At 43.3% G+C, this 24,863-nt stretch overlaps 1 long non-coding RNA gene across 1 annotated transcript; it reads right to left on the reverse strand.

Moving 5' to 3' along the window:
• Positions 1-12,740: 12,740 nt before the first annotated feature.
• Positions 12,741-24,544, reverse strand: LOC137351687 (uncharacterized). Its single transcript, XR_010969557.1, has 5 exons — positions 24,473-24,544; positions 21,179-21,376; positions 17,877-18,037; positions 15,855-15,989; positions 12,741-13,560 (listed from the first exon to the last, which is right to left on the reverse strand). It is a non-coding gene; the product is annotated as an uncharacterized lncRNA (long non-coding RNA).
• Between the last annotated feature and the right edge of the window lie 319 nt (positions 24,545-24,863).

The raw sequence follows: 24,863 nt of genomic DNA on the forward strand, positions 1-24,863 counted from the left end.
GAGAGAGAGGGAGAGACAGAGACAGCCCCATTGGGATCCTGCACTGATTAGCTCATAAAGCTTGTCTGCTATATGTAACAGAAACTCCACGTTTTTACACAGACTGGGGAGACTTGTCACATGATTCTTTCAGGGTATTCTTTTTCCACTTTAATGAGGTCCAGGTTTAAGAATCCCAAATCTCTCTCAGATCTTACTGTTGCAATATTTACCCCTTGGAGATTGTCTCCACTAGTGAATGCTCCAAGATGGCTTTGAATGTCTTGCTGACAAGGGCGATACTAGATAATTCACTCAATTGTTCAAGCCATTGTTCTGGATGAGAGCTTTTTAGACATGCATCTCCATTTCGATGACTTGGAATGTGGGGATTTCAGTGCAAATTGTGATGGCCATCTTGGCTGCCAGCTTTTTAGAAGTTGAATGTAGGATTCCAGCTTTCCTTTTTAAAAGTTTAATGTGGGTTTCCAACCGATGAATTAAAATCATCATTCAGCATAACACGTTTTCATGAAACCTCCCACCACATGGAATGAAATGTGACAACAGGAGAATTTCATTATAAGGTCACAGGTTAAAAAAAAACTCAAACAAAGACACGACAACAAATGAATATAAAATTCATATATAATATGTTAACATAAATGTGAGATTATAATTTTCCATAGTATTAAAAAGAACCTGAAGTACAGCCTGCCTTTCTATTAAAAATGTTATGTTGGAAGCTTGATTGGTAAATAAATGACTCATGTCACTCTTTGTTTGACTAAGGAATCTATTAAACTTCCCTGGCTGCAAGCCAAAGCTTCTCATCTGAGGTCAGAATGCAGGTTGCAGTGGGGAGGAACAAAAACACTTTGGGCCTGCTTGATTGCCTTTGAGAGGTCAGAGAGGAATTTTTGACAAGATTCCTAAACTAACTACATGCTGTTGATTTTTTTTTTGTCTCTCCAGGGAATTGACAGTGCAATGAGCTATAGGACTGGAAGTTTTTTTTTTGTCCTATGTATTTATCAGATATTTCCAGTTTTTTAACAGTTTGATATAACTATTCATTTTATTTTTTTTCCTTTTATTTTGGCTCATTTTAGAATGTCACTTCTGTTTTTGGAAAACTCAAGTTATTTAGAGTTTTAAAAATATTACAGTATGTTATTTGAGCAGCGGTATATATTTCACAGGAATCTACAGCCCAAATGATTCATTTAATACTAGTAAATATAATGACTCATTTCAGTGGAATTAACTCTTTTTTTAAGTCACATCATTTTGAATGAAGCATGAATAAGTTGAGCTTTTTTTCATTAAACTTCAGTCTCTAATACTCGTCCTTTTCTATCTCTTTTGATCATAATGCTTTCTGAATGTCTGTTCTCACTCACTTATTCTTTTTCTGATTCAGTCCCTAACCCCTGTCATGGCTGACATATTTCAATGGGCAGTATTAATACTACATTTCCCTTTTTGTTAGCTACAAATTCATAACAGCAATCAACAATTTCCATTTACACAGTGCCTTCAATATAGAAAAACATCCCAAGTCACTTTACAGAGGCCTAATCAAAAGAAAGAAAGAATTTGCATTTATATAGGGCTTTCATAAACTCAGGATGTTCCAAAGTGTTTTACCAATGAAGCACTTTTGAAGTGTAGTCACTGCTGTAATCTTGAGCAACATAACTGCTGGTTTGCACACTGCAAGTTTACACAAGCAGTAATGAGATTTGGTGTTAATTGAGGAATACATTGCTGCTCTTTTTAGATCTTTAATGTTTACCTGTGAAAGCAGATGGTGCCTCGGTTAATATCTCATGAAGACATCACATCTGACAGTGGAGCACTGCTTCCATACTACACAAAGATGCCAGCCTGGATTATGTGCTCAAATCTCCGGAGTGGGACTTGAATCTAAAGCCTTCTGACTTAGAGATGAGAGTGCTGCCACTGAACCAATGCTGACAATTTGTGTCAGAAAATAGTCAGAACACAATGGTCACCTTGATAAAGAAGGAGATATTAGGAGGGGTGACACAAAACCTTGGTCAAGGAGGACATTTTAAGCAAGAACTTTAAGGAGGACAGGGAGGTGAGGAAATGGAGGGGTTTAGAGAGGAAATTCCAGTGCGTGAGGCCTAGATAACTGAAGGTATAGGTGTCAATCATGAGGTGACAGGATCGGGAGATATGCAAAAGGTCTGAGGAACAGAGAGATATGGTGGGGGAAGGGGTTGTAGGTCTGACAGGGATTACAAAAATAGAAAGAAGCAAGGCCATGAAAAGTTATAAACACAAGAATGAGATTTTAGATTGGAGGTATTGGGGACCAGAAGCCAGTGTAGGTCAATGAAGATGGTGGTGATGGATGACCAGGACATGGCGGAGGTTAAGGCATGGGCAACAGAGCTTTGGATGAGCTGATGTTTACAAAAGGTGGAGGGTGGCCAGGCGAGCAGAATAAACTGTGAACAGGTATGTTAAGACCTGGTTACTAGCTGGGGGATTAATCTAATTAACTTGTTCAATGCATGGGCTAATTTATACATTAATGCTGCAGTTTTGTGAAGACCTCCCCCATTATCTGGTCATTCATGCACTTGCTGTTTGTGGGATCTTGCTATATGCAAATTGGTTGCCAGGTTTATCTACATAGCAACAATGACTGTACTTAAAAGTAATCCACTGTTTGTAGATCATGGTTATTATCATGAAGATGTAAAAGGTGTGAAATAAATGTTCTTGCTTACCTTATTCATTTCTTAGTTACATTTTTGCTGTCAACTTGGCTGAGTGATAGCACTCTCACCTCTGAGTCAGAGGGACATAGGGTCAAGTCCCACTCCCAGTCTTGGTCTAGGCTGACAGTTCAGTGCAGTACTGAGAATGTGCTGCATTGTTAGCAGTGCTGTCTTTCAGATGAGAGATTAAATCAGGGCCCTATCTATATGCTCAGGTGAACTTAAGAGATCCGACAGCACTATTCAAAGAGGAGGGATGTCTTCCAGTGTCTTTGCCAACACTTACCCCCTTAACCAATGCCACTAAAAAAATTAATTGGTCATTTTCTTATTGCTGTTTGTGTGGTAATGCTGCCATGATTACCTGCATAATAGTCACTAATGCAGTGACTGGTAGTACAAAATGTATTTTGCCATAGAAACTGAAATTCTTGTAACACATTTTCAATTTCACTTCCAATGCCAATGCATTGCATGTTCCTACTCTCATATTCAAAAAAAAAGTTAGTGAAATCTTTGGGGGTTCCAGGCTGATTTTCTGGTCTGGAACTCTCCTCCCCAATGAGTTCTACTTCTGCTATTTAAGAAGCTAGTACACCACCCCTCCCTTGACATGCTGGCCTTTATGGTTAACCTGGTCCTTGTGATGCAGTTCAGGTATTCTTTTCTAAGGGAGTCCATGCTCTGATCCCTTAGTCAACGAATTTGCTTCACAGAATGCAGTGATTTGAACAGATGAAACCGGTGTCCCTTGAGTGCAGACTGTCATACATGATACCCATTACCCATGTGGTTGCTCATATCAAGACCTCAGACATCAGGTTTGCACTTAATTAATATTCTGATGGTATCTGACCTCAGAAACAGTGGGCCCGACTATTCATAATCGCCAACCCTGATGTAGATACTCGGATCTGCCTACTGAGAACCTCTGCTGTTGACCCCACCCGAGTGTGTGGGGTCAGGGGGAGGTTTCTGATATTATTTAATCCTGGTGGGCGCCTGTGCCACTGTGCCTGCAACTCAGGCCTCTGCCACAGGGGGAGGGATCATGTGGGTATTGGGATAGATGCCCCCGCTTGAATATACCACTTCACTGCCCCCCTCCCACCCAGCAGTCTTTTGGTTAGACTCTATGCCAATTCAATATCATGTATGCCAGTGATGACCCACTCATCAGCACTGATGTCTTCATTGTGTGGCATTCCGCAACACCTACTTTCTTTGCTGGGGAAGGAATACTGCATGGATGGTACTTCGGAGAACATGGCTGAATCCATGCTTGTTGATCCAAATGAAAAATCCCTCTATTATGAGGGGAGGATATGTTTGCTATCACTTCCATCTTGCAGCTTAGGCACAAGTGCAGAGTTGGTACAAAGGCATAATGATTGTTCGCAATGCCTGAAATAGGAGGATGAAAGTATAGGAGTTTTGACCTTCAACTGGCGCCATGTTTGTTGAATCCCACAAGAATTGTGTGCAAAAGTGAGAAGCACGGCTTTGGCCCTTGTATATATGAAACCAGGTACAAAGGAGCCAGGCAATTGAATTGCTTCAGTTTACAATCCCCCTTTATTCAATTAGCACCTGTACTTTTACTGGAGGGTGGCTGTCAACCCCTGCTCGTGCTATCTCCCTGGTGCACTTCTTTCAACAGTTGTATTAAAGAGAGAAGTGTTGTCCACATGCCTCTGTTATGCCTTTGTGAATCATTAGTGAACTTTACTGTCATTGCTCCATTTCAATTTTATAGAGAGCTGCTGCCTTGATAGATTTTATGGGCCAAGGTCCCTGAACAAGGGAGTTACATATCCAAGTCTACCGTTCGCACCAACAGCAGATATTGTAGAGGGAAACAAAATTTCAGAGATATAAATAAATTAAGTGAATGGGCAAAACTGTGGCAAGTGGATTTCAATGTAGGCAAGTGTGCGCTCATCCATTTTGGACCTAAAAAAAAATCAGTGTACTTACTAAATGGTAAAAAGCAAGATAAAGTGGAGGTCCAAAGAGACTTAGGGGCCCATGTACGTAGATCATTAAAATGTCTTGGACAGGTAGGGAAAATAATCAAAAAGGCTAATGCAGTGCTAGAAGATTCTGTCTAGAAGACTAGAATATATTGGGGTGGAAGTAATGCTATAGCTAGACAAAGCCCTAGTTATACCATACCTGGAGAATTATACTCAGTTCTGGGTACCAAACTGCTGTGGAGAAAATAACCATTCTCAAGTCCACAGGATTGAAGTAAATAAAGATTTTAATCAAGCATGGTGCAGGGGAGAAGTATCTGGTGTTCATCCAGAGGCTTCTCAGTGAAACAGAATTTGAAACACACATTTATAGGATACAATCACCATTACTCATTTGTTCCCACTACCCCTGACACATTCCAGGTCTGCAGCTTGATCAATAATCTGGATTGTATTGCCCCACTAACATTCTCCTGCCATCTCCTCCCCAGCCTTGAAGCTGCCAGGTCTCATGGTTTATGACATTCTGTCCCATCTCCAGTCGCACCCTTATCTCTTTGATTAGTGAAGCAAGGACAGCATGTTTACACAGATGTGGAGGCAATTAAGTACGGGATTGTACAGCTTTCCCAGAACAATAGCCAAGTACCCCATCATGTCCTGGTTCGCCACAACTACAGTGTTTCCATATTCACTCTAAGACGGTTAACGTAACCTAATGCTAAATAATCTACTAATGTTGCCCTACTCATCCCACTTCAGTCCCTCCTTTTGGACCCTGATCAGGCGCAGCACCAGACCAAGGCGTGACATTCCCAACATCCTCCACTCACCAATGGCTACAGGGATCCCACTGGAGTTCAGTGGGCTTCGGATCTCTTGGTCTACCGTTCTGTTATGACGTCACTAAACCTATTAACCTGGGCTGGGCCTAGAACCTCCTTCCCTTAATATAGTGTAATCTTCATAAATATTCCCAACTTTCATGTTCCCTGGGAGAGGGGCTCCGACTGCGGCGGATACCAGGGTGTACCCTTTATTGGCCAGCATTACCATCTGTACCGCTTGGGATACCATCAGTCTTTGGTAGCATCAAATACAGAGACTGACTAACAGGACCACAAGGGATGCAACAGCTGCAGCGATATTTCCCACTTCCCACTAGTTATACTGCATTCTTGCCACCTTGACTCTATTGCTGTCCAAGTCCTCCAATCTCCTAGCCACTCCATTGGCTTTGTTCTATAAACCTCCTTGTGGTAGCCAGGGCCCTTTGCACCACCTCCTGGGCTATTCTTCCCGGGACGTCATCAATGTCTAATGAGCCATCCCACCGGGGCTGAATGCAAATCCTGCGAGGGCCCTGCCTGCAAGGTGGAAATCCCCCACCATAAAGGAGTCAGTGATCTGTAAGCAGAAAGTGTGGTTATTTTCACACTCCAATCCTCCGTATAAGAACCTTGTCCTGTTCGTCAAAAAGCACCACTGCGTAGGAGAGACTTGCACTGCCTTAAAGGCTTTTTCAAGAGGGTTGACCGATACCACTGTGGCAGAATCATTACTGATAGGTCTCAGAGTATTGCAAGTGCAAATGATGTAATGCTGTGACTCAGTACAACATTCTTCTGTTGCCATCAAAAGAGTGCCATTTAAACCTGTAGCTATATACTCCCGGGATCCTACCTGATACATGAGCTCGCCTCTCACTACTCCCAGGAATATGAATTTATATCCCCCTGAATAAGTTTCATTGGCATGTTCTTGAGGTACAATCACCAGGAATTTGATTGTATTCTCCAGTCCTCCCATTATAGGCTGAGCAACTACCAGCCCTGTCTTTTCTCATGTATATTGATAAGATCTCATTTTTTTACAGACTGGTGTATGTGTCAGGGGCCGTACCAAATTGTGTATCTTCAATATCTCAAACAACATTATCTACCAAGTCCTGAGCCAACAAGTCACAGGCCTTTCCCTTTGATTGTGAATCAGTTGCCTTAACTACGGCCTGGGATAATAGTTTCAACCTTTCCATTAAGCCTCCCCCTGAACATGTATGCATACTCAGTCCCCTGGGTCATGAATTGCAGTCCTCCCGCAGTCTGCAGTCTCTTGGGCATCCAGGAGGCATAATCATTTATATTGGAAATTTGGAGCGAGTTGAGGGCCGCACTGGCACTCCCAAATAGACCCCCCATGTCCCCTACAACACTCCACTTCCTCCTCCCCTCACGGGCAGTCCGGATTCCAGGAGCTATACGGGTCCAATAGTCATGAATCAGCTGCTGTAACTTTTGTGTTGCCCAATCCGGGCTCCCGGTTTCTGCAACCATTCCCCACTCCCTCCTTTTGGCAGCTGAATGTATTAGAACATAGAACATAGAACAGTACAGCACAGTACAGGCCCTTCGGCCCACGATGTTGTGCTGAACCTTTAACCTACTCTAGGATCAAACTATCTACATACCCTTCATACTACTATCATCCATGTACCTATCCAAGAGTCGCTTAAATGCCCCTAATGTAGCTGCTTCTACTACCACCGCTGGCAGTGCATTCCACACACCCACCACTCTCTGTGTAAAGAACCTACCTCTGACATCTCCCCGAAACCTTCCTCCAATCACCTTAAAATTATGCCCCCTGGTGATAGCCCTTTCCACCCTGTGAAAAAGTCTCTGGCTATCCACTCTATCTACGCCTCTCATCATCTTGTACCCCTCTATCAAGTCACCTCTCATCCTTCTTCGCTCCAATGAGAAAAGCCCTAGCTCCCTCAACCTTTCTTCGTAAGACATGCCCTCCAGTCCAGGCAGCATCCTGGTAAATCTCCTCTGCACCCTCTCTAAAGCTTCCACATCCTTCCTATAATGAGGCGACCAGAACTGAACACAATATTCCAAGTGTGGTCTAACCAGGGCTTTATAGAGCTGCAGCATAACCTCGCGGCTCTTAAACTCAATCCCCCTGTTAATGAAAGCCAACACACCAAAAGCTTTCTTAACAACTCTATCAACTTGGGTGGCAACTTTGAGCGATCTATGGACATGGACCCCAAGATCCCTCTGTTCCTCCACACTACCAAGAATCCTGTCTTTAAGCCTGTATTCTGCATTCAAATTCGACCTTCCAAAATGTATTGTCCTGCATGTAAGCAGTTAGTTTAGTTGATATTCACTTTGGGTGCCTCCCATGCCTCAGTTATCGTCAGAAGGGTAATTGCGGTGGCTGTTGCCCTCCAAGTCGCCATTGCTCTGAAGGTCTGCCTGAAACAAAGTAATTCAGTGACTGACTGGTTGCTTTCCTACTGGCAGAAACAGACTGTGAGACATACGGTTTCACCCTTGACCAATGCTTCCACCTTCCTTTCCCTGCCATATCCAGGCATACGCAGGTGTCACTTATTATCACTTCATACGGTTCCTGCCATTTAGGGGCAAACCCGGGCCTATCAGGGGACCTTTTCACCATAACCTGCTCTCCTACCTTCGGCACATTCCGTGATTTCTCGGTTGCCTCACTCCTTTCCCAGTCCGCTATCTCCTGCTGCTCCGTGACCTCGGACCTTGTCTCTTTTAGCTCTTCGCAAAATGCTACCACGTAACTCCTAATTCTATCCCTTAACAGTCCTGCATCTTCACTTCCTGCTGCAGTCCCCTCCGGGAGGCACATTGCCCTTCCCGTCATTAATTCAAACGGTGTTAGTCCCGTTGTCCGGTTGGGGGTCGCTCTTAGTCGCATTAATATGATAGGGAGCACATCCACTCACCCTCTCCCCATCTGCTCTACGGCCTTTGCTATAGTGGTTTTTAAAGTCCAATTCATTCGTTCCATCATGCCTGAACTCTGAGGGTGATATGGACATGAAACCTCTGCTTTATCCCTAATAACTGGCACACGTTATTCATCACCTTCCCTGTGAACTGGATTCTTTGATCTGAATCTATTTGGAGAGGCATTCCCCACCTCAGTATAACTTCTTCCGCTAGGATCTTTGCTCTGGTCAGGACTGAGCAGTTTTGTGTCGGAAACGCCTCTACCCACCGCGTACAATGATCCATGATCACTAGACAATAAGTTTTCTCTCTGCTGTTAGGTAAGGGACCTGTGAAATCAATTTGTAAATTCTCCCAGGGACCCTGTGCCCTAGGCTGGTTGGCTAACCTGATGTCAACAGCCTTTCCTATGTTATGTCTTGCGCAAATCGGGCACCTTTGGCAGTATTTGACCGTGTCCCGGCCCATGCCGGGCCACCACCAGTGGCGCTCCATTAGTCGTAACATACCATTGCTTCCTGGTGCAACATCCCATGATATATTTCCAGCAGATTCTGTCTGACACAATGCGGAGCCACCACTGTCCCCTCCTTTCGCCATATTCCATCCCCTCCTTTACGGGCTCCTTTCTCCTGCCATTCCTCCTGTTCCTTCTGGGGAGTTTCTTCATGCACTCTTTTAACATTAACTTCCTCTGGGCCGATGGCACCAATGGCTCTTGACACTGAAGCCAGAGTCAGGGTTTTGGCAGAATTCTTTGCCACCTGATCTGCCCATGGTTTCCTTCCTGAATGGGGTCATTCATTCTCAGATGGGCCTTAACCTTTATGACTGCTACCTCATCAGGGAGGCTTGCTGCCTCTGCCAGAGATCAAACTATCTTCATGCTTGATGTGGCCCCCTCCTGATGTTATATATCCCCTCCTTGTCCATGCTGCCATATAGTCATACACAATGCCGAAGTCATATCTAGCTTGTCTGCTGGCGCATTTCAACACCTCCGTGAGCGCTACTAGCTCGGCTACCTGGGCTGAGTATTCCCCTTCCAGAGCTCCTTGCTTCACCCCCACCACCCGTCCCCGTTTCTCTTTACTACCGCCCAGCTGGTCTTGGGCTCCCTATTAATATATCGTCTCGACCCATCCACAAGCAGTTCTTCTACTGCTCCCTCTAATGGAACATCCTTAACCCCACAGCCCTCTTCATCCTCAACCAGTATTTCGTAGCGATGTTCTTCTCCCTCTGACAACATTCCCTCTGCAGGATTGGCCTACATCTCGCAGTATTTGCACAGACCTATCCTTAGGAATCAGAACAGCTTCCCATGCAGCCCTCTTATTGTCTGGTACTGATCTTAACTTGCCTGTGTTCAACAATTCCGCTGGAGTCTGACAGGTATGTAGGATGATCTGTCCCGCCATTGCTGCCAGCTCACTGGCCCGTACTGCCCAGGCCACGCAGTCTACACAGCATAGCTACACAGCGGGGGAGACCTGCGCCCACTGTGGACCTCTTACTGGAATAGTATGCCACTGGGCACTTCCATCCCCATGCCACTGTGTCAGAACTGCATTGAAATAGACCCTGTCATTATACAGTATAAGTGGAATGGTCTATTCTTGTCTGGCAATCCCAGGGCTGGCGCACTCACCAGGGCTTGTTTAATCTCTGTATATGCCCTGTCCTGATCCTTCCCCGACTCTATTGGTCCCATGGGAGGCAGTCCTCGCTTTACCGGCCGCTGTATCGGCGCCACTAGTGCAGTGAAGTTAGGGACAAACTTTCAACAGTAATTGAAGAGCCCTAGAACTTTCCTAACTCCTTGCACATTCACGGTCCTGGGCATATCTGTGATCACAGTGTGGCGATCGTCCGACATAGACTGGTAACCTTGATGGATGGTGTGTCCTAAATACTGGACCACCAATTGCCCCATCTGCGCTTTCTTGGGATTAACTTTAAACCCAGCTCCCTGTAAGGCTTCCAGGACACAAGCCAAGGCTCCGCAATGCCCGGTTTGCATCTTAGATGCTATCAGGAGGTTTAGTTTAGTTTAGAGATACAGCACTGAAACAGGCCCTTTGGCCCACCGAGTCTGTGCCGACCATCAACAACCCGTTTACACTAATCTTACACTAATCCCATATTCCTATCACATCCCCACCTATCCCTATATATTTCCCTACCACCTACCTATACTAGGGGCAATTTATAATGGCCAATTTACCTATCAACCTGCAAGTCTTTGGCATGTGGGAGGAAACCGGAGCACCCGGAGGAAACCCACGCAGACACAGGGAGAACTTACAAACTCCACACAGGCAGTACCCGGAATTGAACCCGGGTCGCTGGAGCTGTGAGGCTGCGGTGCTAACCACTGCGCCACTGTGCCGCCCTAACAGGGGAGAGACTCCATCAAAGTGAGACGGAGTGAAGGTCATCTACATATTGTAAAACAATAAATTCATAGGGGGATATATTTACCAATGCTAAGTTCTCGTTCATTACCTGATGAAATATGCATGGACTGTTGTGGAACCCCTGCGGGACGCGGATCCATGTACATTGCTTTTCCCCTACAGGGAAGGCAAATTTATTCTGTGATTCTGGGGAATTGCCCAGAAATTGCTAGCGATATCTAGGACTGAGAATACCCTGTGCTCTGGACTCAGTCCATTAAAACTGGTTGCAGGGGTCGCAATGATTGGGTGCAGCCGCAGAGTTACTTTATTCAAAGCTGTGTAATCGATTGTTAATCTGTATGTGCCATCCAGTTTCAGAACTGGCTATACTGGTGAATTAGTTGAGGAGTTTGTCCTGCAAAATATTCCACTCCCCACCAGTTCTTTAACTATGTTCTCAACAGTGGCCTTTGCTTCTGGTTTAATCGGGTACTGTCGGTGAGCCCGATGCTCTCCGCCGTGAATTACTATCGCATCTATTTCTACCTTTCCACAATCCTGTTTGTGTGTGGCCCACACCCCAGGGATGCGAGCACATATCCTTCCACACACGCCTTCCTTTGACCAATCTCGGGTAATAGGTTTTGATGCTGCTACCAGAATTGCTTTATATGTGTAAGCGCAGGGCCCTGCAGAATACTGCTTCTCTCCCCTAGTCATTGGCCAAATGATCTGTTTCCTCCAGGGGTCCACTAGCGCCCCTATCTCCCTCAAGATATCGATTCACAAAATTGTTCACTCATTGTTCGGGCACATCCAGAAATGTACGGGAACCATTACTTTCCATATTTCTAACACTTGGGCTTCACTCCGTCTCACTTTGATGGAGTCTCTCCCCTGTTATATACAAACTTTCCCTTGTGGTGGACAACGGTTGGTTGGTGATTGAGACAAAGGCACCCATTTCTACTAACATTTTGCACCGTTGGCCCCCTATCATTGCTGCTGTAAATATCCATGGGTCCTCTCCTGAAGTGATTTATGACTTTAACTCCTTATAGGGACTGAACCAAATCAGGAGTACATCCCTATGAATCTCCTTTAATTAAGTTCAAACCAGACAATCTCTTACAGACACTTATTTGGGTCTAAAGAATTGAACTAGTTTTCCCTCAAAAAAGAAAACTAACAGAGAATATTCCATCTTTTGTATAGCCTATTTTTAAAAAATAATTATGGCTAAGTCCCGGATATCCCAGATATTGTAAGGGTCTGGGAAACTCTCTTTAATACGTATCTCTCCACTTAAAGAGACACAGAGAGCGGGTTCTTGTAGTTGTATACAGAATGCTACATGAGACGATTTATTAACTTTTATATATTTATTAACAAATTTAAATCCAAAAGTTCAACCTTGACAATGTTACAGCAAAATATCTTAGAATATCTATCAAAATTCAAAGTAAACTGTTACCTTAAATTTCCCGAGTAAGCCTCCTGCTGAACAAGACAAATCACTCTCGGTTAAGAGCAGAACTCTCTTGTCATGCAGTCAACTGTTCTTACCATAGAAGCATTGATGAGGAATTTTAATACCCCTGATTTTTTAATTCAAAACTCTCATGTTTATACTGTTTCTAATCTATTAACTCATCATTTGGAATGCAAGTTTTACCTTTCTATGCGTGTTTTTCCCGCTTTCGTTCTCCATATATGGTAATATCATTAGCTACTTATTCCCAATTAATTATCTGCTGCAAATTCCCTTCTCATGAAGTTGTGAGCTTTTATCTGGTCAAAATGTTTGTAGTGTTTTATAGTAACACTAGACTTAACTTTGTAATATGTTTTATACATAAAAGATTTTTAATTAATTTTGTGAAGTAACTGTTTTTGTAGTTAACATTCCATTTTGTGATTGATCATCTGTGCTGGTTCTTTGATGGTACCTTGTACCATTTCCTTAAGTCAGTCTGTCTACATCATTAACATTATCAACTAATTAGGATTATAGTTATCAGTATGGACCATTGTATAGCCTGTCTCAGTTAACTTAAAAGGTGTTTCTGGTACACATTCCACTGGAACAGGGATGTTCATGGATTTTTAACTCTGCCCTTAAAGGGAATTTCAGTGAGTCTTGAAAACTGACCATTTATTCAATCTTTAGTTCTAAAAGATATAATGTATTAATTATATCTAAATTCTACCTAATTAACCCTATTATACCTATATTTCATTACACCCCACTCTTGACCAGTATAAAGGCGAACAGCAAAGATAGGTAGTTTTAACCAAGTAATGTCTAAAACGTAAACATGCAATCGAGTGTTACTACTTACTTTTTTTTAAACAGTGCAATAATATAAAAGACTGAATCTACAATAATCATAGTTCGTGTTCTTACATGGATCATCTAGATTTTCCAAACGTGAATCTTGTAATTTTATCACAAAGTTCAGAATAATACAATGTGAAGTGTTGGTGATCTAAGGTCGTGAAATGTTTAATGAAATGACTGTATCTTGGCATATCAAACATCAATCTTCAATCGATGAAACCATGTGATGAGATAGAGAAGTCTGATGAAGCAAGGTAAATATGTCTTCGATGAGATGGACAATAAGGCATTCAGCGCTGGTCTGAGATTCTATTTGCAGAGCTAGAAAAACTTATAGCAGCAACGGAGAATAAGGGAAATAACACTGCAAAGACAATATCACTGAACATAATTTGAAAAAAAAAACACTTAAGAACTAGAATGAGGATAACAATCCCAATTACAATGAGCATTGGAATGAGGTATGAGAATATACCAAACGTGCGTCCAAATACCCCTGTGATAGCATCAGTAAGCCATTCAATGGCAGATTTTGCAGCAGAAGTTAACTCCGGCATTGCCTCGACAACCCCTGTCACCAGTGTGGAGCTTGCCAAATATTAGTCAATTTAACCTGCGACATCAAGTGTTGTGCCCTTTTAATAGTTTCCTCAACTGAATAATTGGTAAAGGTAAGAATCAATTCTATGCCCTGTAACAGGCTAAGAACAGTACTAAGCTTACTAAGTTTAACAGGTGTATAAATGACATGAGGAGCATAGGAATTTCCAGATCTAGGGGATGTAATATGTTCGAAGGTGTGACCACAGCAAGTGACATCCTCAAAGGGTGTTATCATCCAGGTGCCCATATCCAGACCACAGTCAGAACACCCGGAGGCTGTAACAACCGCATCGGAGCCATTTCCCAACGAGAAATGTCGCCAATAATCCGGTCGAACAGGAGTAGAGGTAACAGGCAATTTGCCTTACCTGACCATTGCCACAAGGGTTAAATTTTTGCCAAGTGTGACAGATAAGGAATCCCTGATCAGTGCATTCACTCACCTGAATAAAATCAGACATTGTTGAGGAAGAGTTAAGAGTGGAATTAAAATGCGAATGTGGACGAGCCATCCTATCATGTGGATGCTGTACTGTCACTAAGGCCTGAAACAATCCTGAAGACTTAATGAGGCCCAAATTAAGGATTTTCCATTGCTTATCGTAAATCTCCATTTGTTTTATTAAAGGGACCATAAGAAGGATATCTAGTCTCCATTTAATAGATTCAGCTAATCAAACAGTATCCCAAAGTATAGTTCTGTCTGTGGGAAGGGAAGTAATATTATGTAGTATGGCATGAGAAGTAAGTCTAGCCAGGGCTTTTTCATGCTCTACACTAAGACTGAAGCCATCGAAAAATGAATCCCTATACCATGACCAAGGGACTTGATTAGACTGAAGTTTCAATAAGGGCATATGAATAGATATCATAAGATTATTAATTCTAATACCCTCATCTGTGGAGAGAAGTTCTTTGTGAATAGTTTGCAGACCAGTGACAACAAGTGATTTCTGTAATTTTATAAAGTCCCCAATCTTTTTGAGGCTGCAGTCTTGATCTCGGTTCCATTGATCGAACATAAGAACCGATTCTGCTAACAGTAGAGAAGATCTTTGGAGTGAGTGTTCATTAACTGAGAACGCTTCATACGATGTCAGGAAAGATCAGCTAATTTTGATGAAATCTGCAAAAGATTGATTTAAAGGTACTACCACTCTATAAACATCAGATTGATATATTGGAAGAGCAGTGTTGTCAAATGCCTCTCCAGAGGACTTGTTCATGGAGAGGTAAGGCTCCATAGTTGCCACTCAATCTTAGAGTCATAGAGAGATGCAGCACTGAAAAAGGCCCTTCGGCCCACCGAGTCTGTGCCGACCATCAACCACCCATTTATACTAATCCTACATTAATCCCATATTCCTTACCACATCCCCTACCACCTACCTACACTAGGGGCAATTTACAATGGCTAATTTACATATCAACCTGCAAGTCTTTGGCCATGGGAGGAAACCTGAGCACCTGGCAGAAACCCATGCAGTCACAGGAAGAACTTGCAAACTCCACACAGGCAGTACCCAGAATTGAACCTGGATCGCTGGAGCTGTGAGACTGCGGTGCTAACCACTGCACCACCCAATCTTGAATCAATAAAGTCCTGTTGGCATAAACTAAAATGAGGTTTAGTCTATTTTTAATCGCATTACAACCAACGTCTTTACGCTTGGAATAAAATGAGTATTAGGAAAATCTGATGTGTCCTGGATAGAAGTGCCATTCGGAACTTAATTATCTTTATAGCAGGTGTATGTTCCATCAGAAGCTAACTTGGCGATACAAAGAAGAGCCTTTCCACCATGTTTTCCTTTGTGCCATCACAGTCTTCCAATGTTATAATGAATGGGACCATCACATGCATTACCTCCCCTCCATATGTCACTTGGGTCAAATGCAGTAAAATATTTGATCTCTGCAGGAAATCGCATAGTGTGAGGTGTTCAAGTAGCAAGACATTTCTGGCATGTCACATGCACTGCTTGCATCCGGAAGACCTTTAACAAAGAATTTACCAGTACCTTTGAGATGCCAATCTTGAGGCAGGCAAGATGATGCTAGGTGATGCTTGTTGTCTGACGAGCTGGGGTGCTTCTTTCTGCAATCATCAGCGAGCATTCGATCAATTTCAGCCATCCATCATAAGTCCATGAATCCTTAAAAGATTTAGAGTGGAATTTTGAGGAGCAAAATATTGTCGAATTATAAGGAAAGCCACCATCCACAGGGAGTAAAACCATAGGTTTATTATGGTGCCAGAGATGAACTGATGAGCACATTTTAGGAACATACTGACGAATTGGAGAGGTGGAACCAAATACTCTTGATTCTTGAGGTGGCTCACAGTGATTCCACATCATGTCCTTATGGGAATATGTTTTTGCAATTGAAAATATCAGGTTGAGGGGAAAGTCAGTGGGTGCGAAATTTGACGTAGGATGTTGTCCAATCCCATCAGTTTGAGGATAAGTTTTCTGTTTTCCTCATTCAATAAAATAGCAATGTCCCACATGTTCAAAGCATTGCTCATTGCGTGTTTTAGTTTAATTTAGTTTAGAGATACAGCATTGAAACAGGCCCTTCGGCCCACCACGTCTGTGCCGACCATCAACCACCCATTTATACTAATCCTACACCAATTCCATACTCCTACCACATCCCCACCTGTCCCTATATTTCCCTACCACCTACCTATACTAGGGGCAATTTATAATGGCCAATTTACCTATCAACCTGCAAGTCTTTGGCATGTGGGAGGAAACCGGAGCACCCGGAGGAAACCCACGCAGACACAGGGAGAACTTGCAAACTCCACACAGGCAGTACCCAGAATTGAACCCGGGTCGCTGGAGCTGTGAGGCTGTGGTGCTAACCACTGCGCCACTATGCCGCCCAGGTCACCTAAGTCACCAGCTGACGTCTGAAAATTTGGATTTTCATCCCTAAGGTTAAGCATGGTAACATTAAGTTGGTTAACCAGTTCATTTTCTTTTTCAAACCAACTGAATTTCAAGAGTCTTAGTCAAAATTGTGGTATTGAATTCAACTTGTGTAGGCTGATATATAGAGCCATGTGATAACACAAGTGGTTGAGGCTGAGGTATAGAAATAATACCAAAAGGAAGCGGTACCTTAGACATCATGGATCTGTTATTAGAAATTGTGAGAGAGCGACATCTTTGAGAAACGAGTGTGGAAGCCACAACAGGACTTTTACTGCCATGGTTGATAGGAAGGTCAGGAAACCCATCTTCTGTAATTTGAGTCTGAGTGTAAGCACCATATTTAATAATAGTCCATAAAATCATAACTAAAGTGACAAACGGAAGAATAATCAAAATAAAAGCAAAATAATGCGGATGCTGGAAATCTGAAATAAAAACAAGAAATGCTGGAAATACACAGCAGGTCTGGCAACATCTGTGGAGAGAGAAGCAGAGTTAACGTTTCAGGTCAGTGACCCTTCTTCAGAAATGGCAGATATAAGAAATGTAAAAAATTTAGCAAGTAAAGCAGGGGTGGGGCAAGAGATAACAAAAGAGAAGGTGTTGCTAGGACAAGGTCACGGAATAGCTGACCAGAAGGTCATGGAGCAAAGGCAAACAATATGTTAATGGTGTGCTGAAAGACAAAGCATTAGTACAGATGGGGTGTTAATGGACTGAAAACTGAACAGCCACAAGCACAAACATGAAAAAAAATAGTGGGTAGGCACAGTAGAAACAAACTGAACAAACTAAAATAAAATAAACACAAAAAGGAAAAAAGAAAAAAATAACTAAAAATTAATTTAAAATGGGGGGCCCATCATGCTCTGAAATGATTGAACTCAATGTTCAGTTCGGCAGGCTGTAGTCTGCCTAATCGGTAAATGAGATGCTGTTCCTCGAGCTTGCATTGATGTTCACTGGAACACTGCAGCAATCCCAGGACAGAGATGTGAGCATGAGAGCAGGGGGGTGTGTTGAAATGGTCAGCAACCGACTGGGTTGAAGAATAATCAAGGCTGAAGAATAATCCAGGCTGAAGTAAAACAACAATACCTCAATCCTTTCTTTATTCGAGAGCAAGTCCCATCACTGAGAGACTTTCGTGCTTTGTTCCTTTCCCACAGTTTCTCCATCTTCTGTTGTTGTGGCTTGACTATCGCTCGTTGCGTTGGGTGCGGTTTCTGGTGAAACCAACCTTTGAGGCGCCGCGAAGCCTGCATGTGGGAGGAACAGTTATTGACGCAGTTGGTTGTAGTTCAATTAGCGTCATTTCTGATGCCCTCATCCAGGCTGGGTCCTGAAAGATAGTGTACAACTGCACCTTGTACTGTTCCTCTATTCCTGTATCCTTCAGGGCACCTCTTCAGGTTGTCTACAGAGACAGTTCTAAGAGATTGCTTGCCATTCGGCTAGTTAGCAAATATTTTGACAGTTCTCTCATTAATAACAGAATGTATTTGAACAGGTTTCTTCCACTTAGGTCTCAAACCAGGTTTCTGTTCAAACTTTTTCTCCTGAACACACTCCCCGGTTACAGGTTGCCAAACTTTGTTATTTACCTGTTTTTGTCTATTCATCTCTCTGATCCTCTGATCAATTTTATGAATTTAATCTCTTGTTTCAAATTGAATTGTTGCTGTCGGGTTAAGGAGTCAGAAAGCATAGAGGCAATAAAAGAACCGTAAGTGGTGTATGCATTTCAACACCATTGATTAAATAATATGGTGTTCTAGGGAACACTGTCTCTGATGCACACGTGAGCATATTATTTAGTGATAACTGCACTTCCCTCTGATTCTCAACAATTTGGTCAATAGCTTTTTTATTTCCTGGTTTTTACTTTCCACAAGTCCCACTGACTGCGGATGACATGGTGTGCTGTGCTGTAACCCAATCCCCCTTTGCGCATAATAGTCTTTGAAAACCTTGGAAACAAAGGCTCTGCCTTGATCAGAGTGTAGGATTTTGGGTGCACCAGCTACGGTAATGATGTCAGTAATAGGATTGGCAATTGCGGTTTCCGAAACAGTTTTTGTGGGGACCAGCCAGCAGAAAGAAGTGCAGCCATCAACACAAATGAGATCATGTTTATATCCCATTGATGGAGGATGTGGTCCAATGAAATCAACAAAAAAATTCTCCATTGATTTATTAGGCTTCACAGGAGCAATGGTGGCGGTTTAATAAGTGATGATTTGTTGGTTAAATTACATGGCTCACAATTTGCCACATATGTTTTACAGGCTTTAAGCATGCCTGGCCACCAATATAAAGGAGTCAATTTGTTTGGGCATCACTATGTGCCTGACCTATACTCTCGTGAGCTTCTTTTACAAGTTGTTCCCATGTGCAACTCGGAGGTACCTCCCGGTCACCCTTGGGCAACTTAACCAGTACAATACCAGTCAGGGTCTCTGAATGGAAGTGCTTTGATGGATATTCTTTTGGATTCTCTTTTGCCGGGTCAAATAGCTGAATCAGCTCCTCATCCTGATTAGCTGCCCGTTCTGCCCTAGTGATTACATTAACTGTAGCAGGCCCCTCTTGAGGGGGTGTCATACAGACTGAATGTTTTGCCTGTCCATCTGCAAGACTGTTGCCCTTTGAGTGTACTGAACCAGTGGTATGCCCCGGTACATGAATTACCTGAGAATTACGTTTCTCCTTTCGTAAATGGAGAGTATCTTCCCACAATGATTTGTGTTTTATGGATTTACCTTAATGATTGGTGAAGCCTGTCTGCTCCCAGAACACTAGGTCTTGGTTGTAAGCCCGTTGACAATGGTCACTATCTGTACAAATCAATGTGGGCTTAACTGGGTCTGCCTTTTCTAAAGCATACCGTAATGCTGCAGCTTCAGTATACTGTGCTGTCCATTGGCCAAGGGGTATGGATAACAATTTCTCTGGATAGAAAGAACAAGAATCCTGAAAGGTACCTATTACTATCCCCATCCCAGCTGAGATTGTTGGGATGTCCCTTTTTTAATCAGCCTGGTTGACTCATTACAGTAAAGAACCTGGTGATAATCTGTAAGTGGTTTTAGAGGCACTTGTTTAACTTGTTCCTAGGTATCATCATCTTCCATAACAGGGAGGTGTTCTAAGTCCATGTCTGAGGATAGAAATTTAAAAATGAGTGTAGGAACATTCAAAAAGGAGGCCCATTTATCCTATCGGATTTGAGTGGCTCTTCTCTCATCAGAGGCCATTTGTAAAACTGATCTCAAGTCTGGTATTTCAGTATAAATTGTAATGGGTGTATCCCTTGAAGGGGTCATGCTATAATGAGACACTGAACTATCATTGTCATGACTCTTTCCCTTTTGTTGCACCGTCTTTCAACATTGGAAAAATTATAAGAATGAAACTGAACCGGCGATTTTTATTGTAAAAAAGTGCAACTGCTACTTTCGGAGATGTTTTAACATGAAGATTAAGTGGGACCTGCAAGTCCCTTTGCTCCAGATCTATAGCCTTCTGTACATCGTGGCACAGTTATTGCAATTTCAAGTAATCATCCGGGGAAAAAATGAATGGGCTTCTAGCCTACTCTAGCATACAGAGGTGCTGAGAGCTCAACAAAGGTCGATGTAAAAGATCTAGCAAAGTTCAGGAGTCCTTAACTTGCCTGTAGATTTTTTAAGGTTCGGGGATATTGAATTATGTCTAGTTTCTCTTTATAGGACTGAGTTAATCCCCGACCATTCCAGTTATATGGAGGCCTAAGAAATCTACTTGATCTCAAATGAACTGACTCTTTTTAATGTTGATCAGGTATCAAGCAGCAGTGAACTGGGATAAAACTGTTTTAACAGTCTGAAAGTGTTGTTGGAGGTCATTATGTGAAATATAAATGTCATCCACGTAAGAGTTAACAGTGGGCAGGTATTTTAAAAGATTGATAACATGAGCAGAAAAAAGAACGGGACTGTTTTGAAATCCCTGGGGTAATCTACTCCAACAGTATTGAAAGCTGTCAGGGGCAGTCATCGCAGTCTTTTGCCAGTCAGATTCTTTAAGTGGGTGAGACCAAAAATCGTTAGCCAAATCAATACAAGATTTAAATATTTCTCTTTTTATACTGGAAAGAAGAGCAGTGGAATTCTGCTGCTGAGCAGTGTTCAGCACTGAGACTTTATTAAGGGACGTGTAATCGACCACTAATCTCCATCGGCCATCAGGTTTAGGGACACCAAACAATGGTGAATTAGTTCGAGAGGGCATTTTTATTAGAACACCTCATTCCTCTAAATCCCTAATAGTGTTGCGTAGATCTAATTTCCCTTTATGACCCTGAATCAACCATTGTTTCCAGGCTAGCCTGCATCAAGAGAGTGAGGTTCTATATCTACCTTGCCACATTGATTCGGATGATGCTGTTGATAACGGTAGTACTTGTTTAGAAGCTGTTCCAAGAGACCCTTATCTCCCCCCGTCTGGGCAGTTGCAGTCTAGCTGTGCCTGAATATATGTTGGTCGGTCATCCTGGTCCGTGGATGCCTCCACAGGTCTGGACGTGATCTTAAGGAAGTGTTTAATATTAGGCTGTCCTATAAAAAGAGGGCAAACTAAATCAGGTACCAATCCCACCTCTTGGGTTACTGTAATGCCATAGATAGTAACAGGAATTTCATAAAAGTCAATCAGCTGTGTCTTACACTGTGTGAATCCCCCTACTGATAACTGATAAATCGGGCTCCCCAAACCTGACCACTGAGTTTTTATGATTACAGGATCCATGACAGAGTAATCAGCTCCTGTATCAAAGAGTGCCTGTACCTGTTCAGCAGTGGGCAGTGTTGCCAGGGCATGGGGAAATTCAAGAGACCCTGGCTGGGTGCCAGCCCTTCATTGGGGAGAGTCATATTCTTCCGAGTCCTGATTATTAGTCCTGCCTTGGTTTCTGATGACTTTAACTGATGTCCGCCCCTCCCTCTTAGGAGTCTCATGCTTTCCTGATCCTTTAGGTGGTCTATCAGAAGGTTTACAGTCATGCGATCGCCCCCTTGGGGTGGATGCCGATCCTGTCGGGAGTCTTTCCGATCTCTGCCCCTGTCTGCCCTGGATCCTCCCATTACCCTGTGATAGGCACGGCCAGTGTAAAATTCATCCCCATAGGGATCCCAGCTGACCCTGCTATCTCTACGAAGCGTGGTGCTAGACCATTCCCACCATTCCGAGGAGGTAAGCCGCTCACGCTCCTGGCGAGATGGCGGTGCAGATCGACCAGTGCGCCCGGCCGGGGTCCCAAAGGAACGAGTCGGCAGGCAGCTGGAACGAGAAGGAGCCCGGGTCTTATCCTGTCCCTGTCTGTGTGAAGCAGAGACATTGTCTGTATTATTTTTAACCTTAGGATCCAGTTGGACAATGGGCTTAATATGGGGCAGACCCAGCAAGGTATGGTTCCAGCAGATAATGCGTTCAACATTATCCCACCTCTGCTGGTCATCAGGAGAAGTAGATAATGCACCTTCACAGGCTAGTCTAAGTGCAGAATTCTGATACTGGTTAGCCAGACAACCGTGGACAATTTCCCAGTTTCCATGTGTAAGGTCCTTGCCTAATGGATAGGCAGCTGTCAACTGTTCGGCTTGACTGTACTTTGAAGGATTTCTTTGATTGAGCCCATAACATGCCTACCCTGAGTTGCGGTCAGGAGGTGGGCATACATTTGAATCCAGTTGGTGCACCTATTGATTGGGAGGACTAGATCAGAGTTTAGCATCATGGACAGGAGCTACCATAAATATGCAACACTCCAGCCTTGACAGCAAGTGTCAAGTCTATCAAGGTTGTTTAAAATCCACCTTGTTTTATCTTGGTTGCTGAGCCTAGGCTTGCCACACATGGCATTTATAGAGTTAAGATTCACATTGCCTAGGGGCATAATTTGAGAGTGCACAGGCTGTCCCACAGACACAGGAAAGCCTGCAGTACCATCATTAGCAAAAGCCAGGACAATGGCCTGTTTCATTTGAAGTTGATGTATTAGTAGCTGTCTGTGATCCTCTCGCAAATTCTGATCATGAACCTCATTGTGACGAAGCCATCTGACCTGAAACCCATGGTCACCACGCACTAGGGAGACCCAGGACCGACTATTTTATTATGGATACCCCCGCCCTATCATGCACCAGTCATTACAAAACAAAGAACAAAGAACAGTACAGCACAGGAACAGGCCATTCGGCCCTCCAAGCCTGCGTCGATCTTGATGCCTGCCTAAACTAACACCTTCTGCACTTCCGGGGCCCATATCCCTCTATTCCCATCCTATTCATGTGTTTGTCAAGATGTCTCTTAAACGTTGCTATCGTATCTGATTCCATCACCTCCCCTGGCAGCAAGTTCCAGGCACTCACCACCCTCTGTGTAAAGAACTTGTCTCACACATCCCCTCTAAACTTTGCCCCTCTCACCTTAAACCTATCTCCCCTAGTAACTGACTCTTCCACCCAGGGAAAAAGCTTCTGACACTGCACTCCGTCCATGCCGCTTATAACTTTGTAAACCTCCATCATGTCACCCCTCCACCTCCGTCGTTCCAGTGAAAACAATCCGAGTTTTTCCAACCTCTCCTCATAGCTAATGCCCTCCAGACCAGGCAACATCCTGGTAAACCTCCTCTGTACCCTTTCCAAAGCCTCCACGTCCTTCTGGTAATGTGGCGACCAGAATTGCACGCAATATTCCAAGTGTGGCCTAACTAAGGTTCTGTACAGCTGCAACATAACTTGCCAATTTTTATACTCTATGCCCCGACCGATGAAGGCAAGCATGCCGTATGCCTTCTTGACTACCTTATCCACCTGCGTTGCCACTTTCAGTGACCTGTGGACCTGTACGCCCAGATCTCTCTGCCTGTCAATACTCCTAAGGGTTCTGCCATTTACTGTATACCTCCCACCTGCATTAGACCTTCCAAAATGCATTACCTCACATTTGTCCGGATTAAACTCCATCTGCCATTTCTCCGCCCAAGTCTCCAACCGATCTATATCCTGCCGTATCCTCTGACAATCCTCATCATTATCCACAACTCCACCAACCTTTGTGTCGTCCGCAAACTTACTAATCAGACCAGCTACATTTTCCTCCAAATCATTTATATATACTACAAAGAGCAAAGGTCCCAGCACTGATCCCTGCGGAACACCACTAGTCACATTCCTTCATTCAGAAAAACACCCATCCACTGATACCCTCTGTCTTCTATGACCGAGCCAGTTCTGTATCCATCTTGCCAGCTCACCTCTGATCCCGTGTGACTTCACCTTTTGTACCAGTCTGCCATGCGGGACCCAACTGTGGAGGTGTACACTTTATCATTAAGGAATGTTGTGGATCTGGGTATTAGTCTGATTATCCCACTGGATACATTCTATCCCTTCCACCTGGGGGTCAGCCACAATAGTACCATGAGCTCTAACTGAACCATCAGCATCAACATTATCTATCTCAGAGACAACTACCTGATCTCCCTGAGGCAGTGGAATGGGATTCTGTAATCTACCCAACAGGAAAATTAAGCCAATCCCTTCAACATTAGCCATTATGTCTGAACGGGACCTGAACTAGGAGTTAGAATGTGCCAGGACCTAATCGCAGCTAGGATTTAAAGTGAACTTTAAAGGAAATTTCCAAACCTCAAAAGTAGAGTGAGGGAGTTCTGATTTAAGACCCACAAATTGTGATCAAGAGTTTGCTGTCTCTGGATACTTAAATCGGGGTCTTAGTACCGCTGGCGGTAAAACACTCCTTCCATACTTACAAATCTGAAATAAACATTAAAGACAATTAGATAAGTACAGGATTCTGTTAACAACAAGACACATTTTGGGCACCAACTGAAGTGATTTATGACTTTAACCCCTTATAGGGACTAAACCAAATCAGGAGTACATCCCTATGAATCTCCTTTAATTAAGTTCAAACCAGACAAACTTTTATAGACACTTATTTGGGCCCAAAGAATTGAACTAGTTTTCCATCAAAGAATGAAAACTAACAGACAATATTACCATCATTTGGATAGCC

This window comes from Heterodontus francisci, chromosome 36, assembly GCF_036365525.1.
Source record: "Heterodontus francisci isolate sHetFra1 chromosome 36, sHetFra1.hap1, whole genome shotgun sequence".
Classification (NCBI taxonomy): Eukaryota; Metazoa; Chordata; class Chondrichthyes; order Heterodontiformes; family Heterodontidae; genus Heterodontus; species Heterodontus francisci.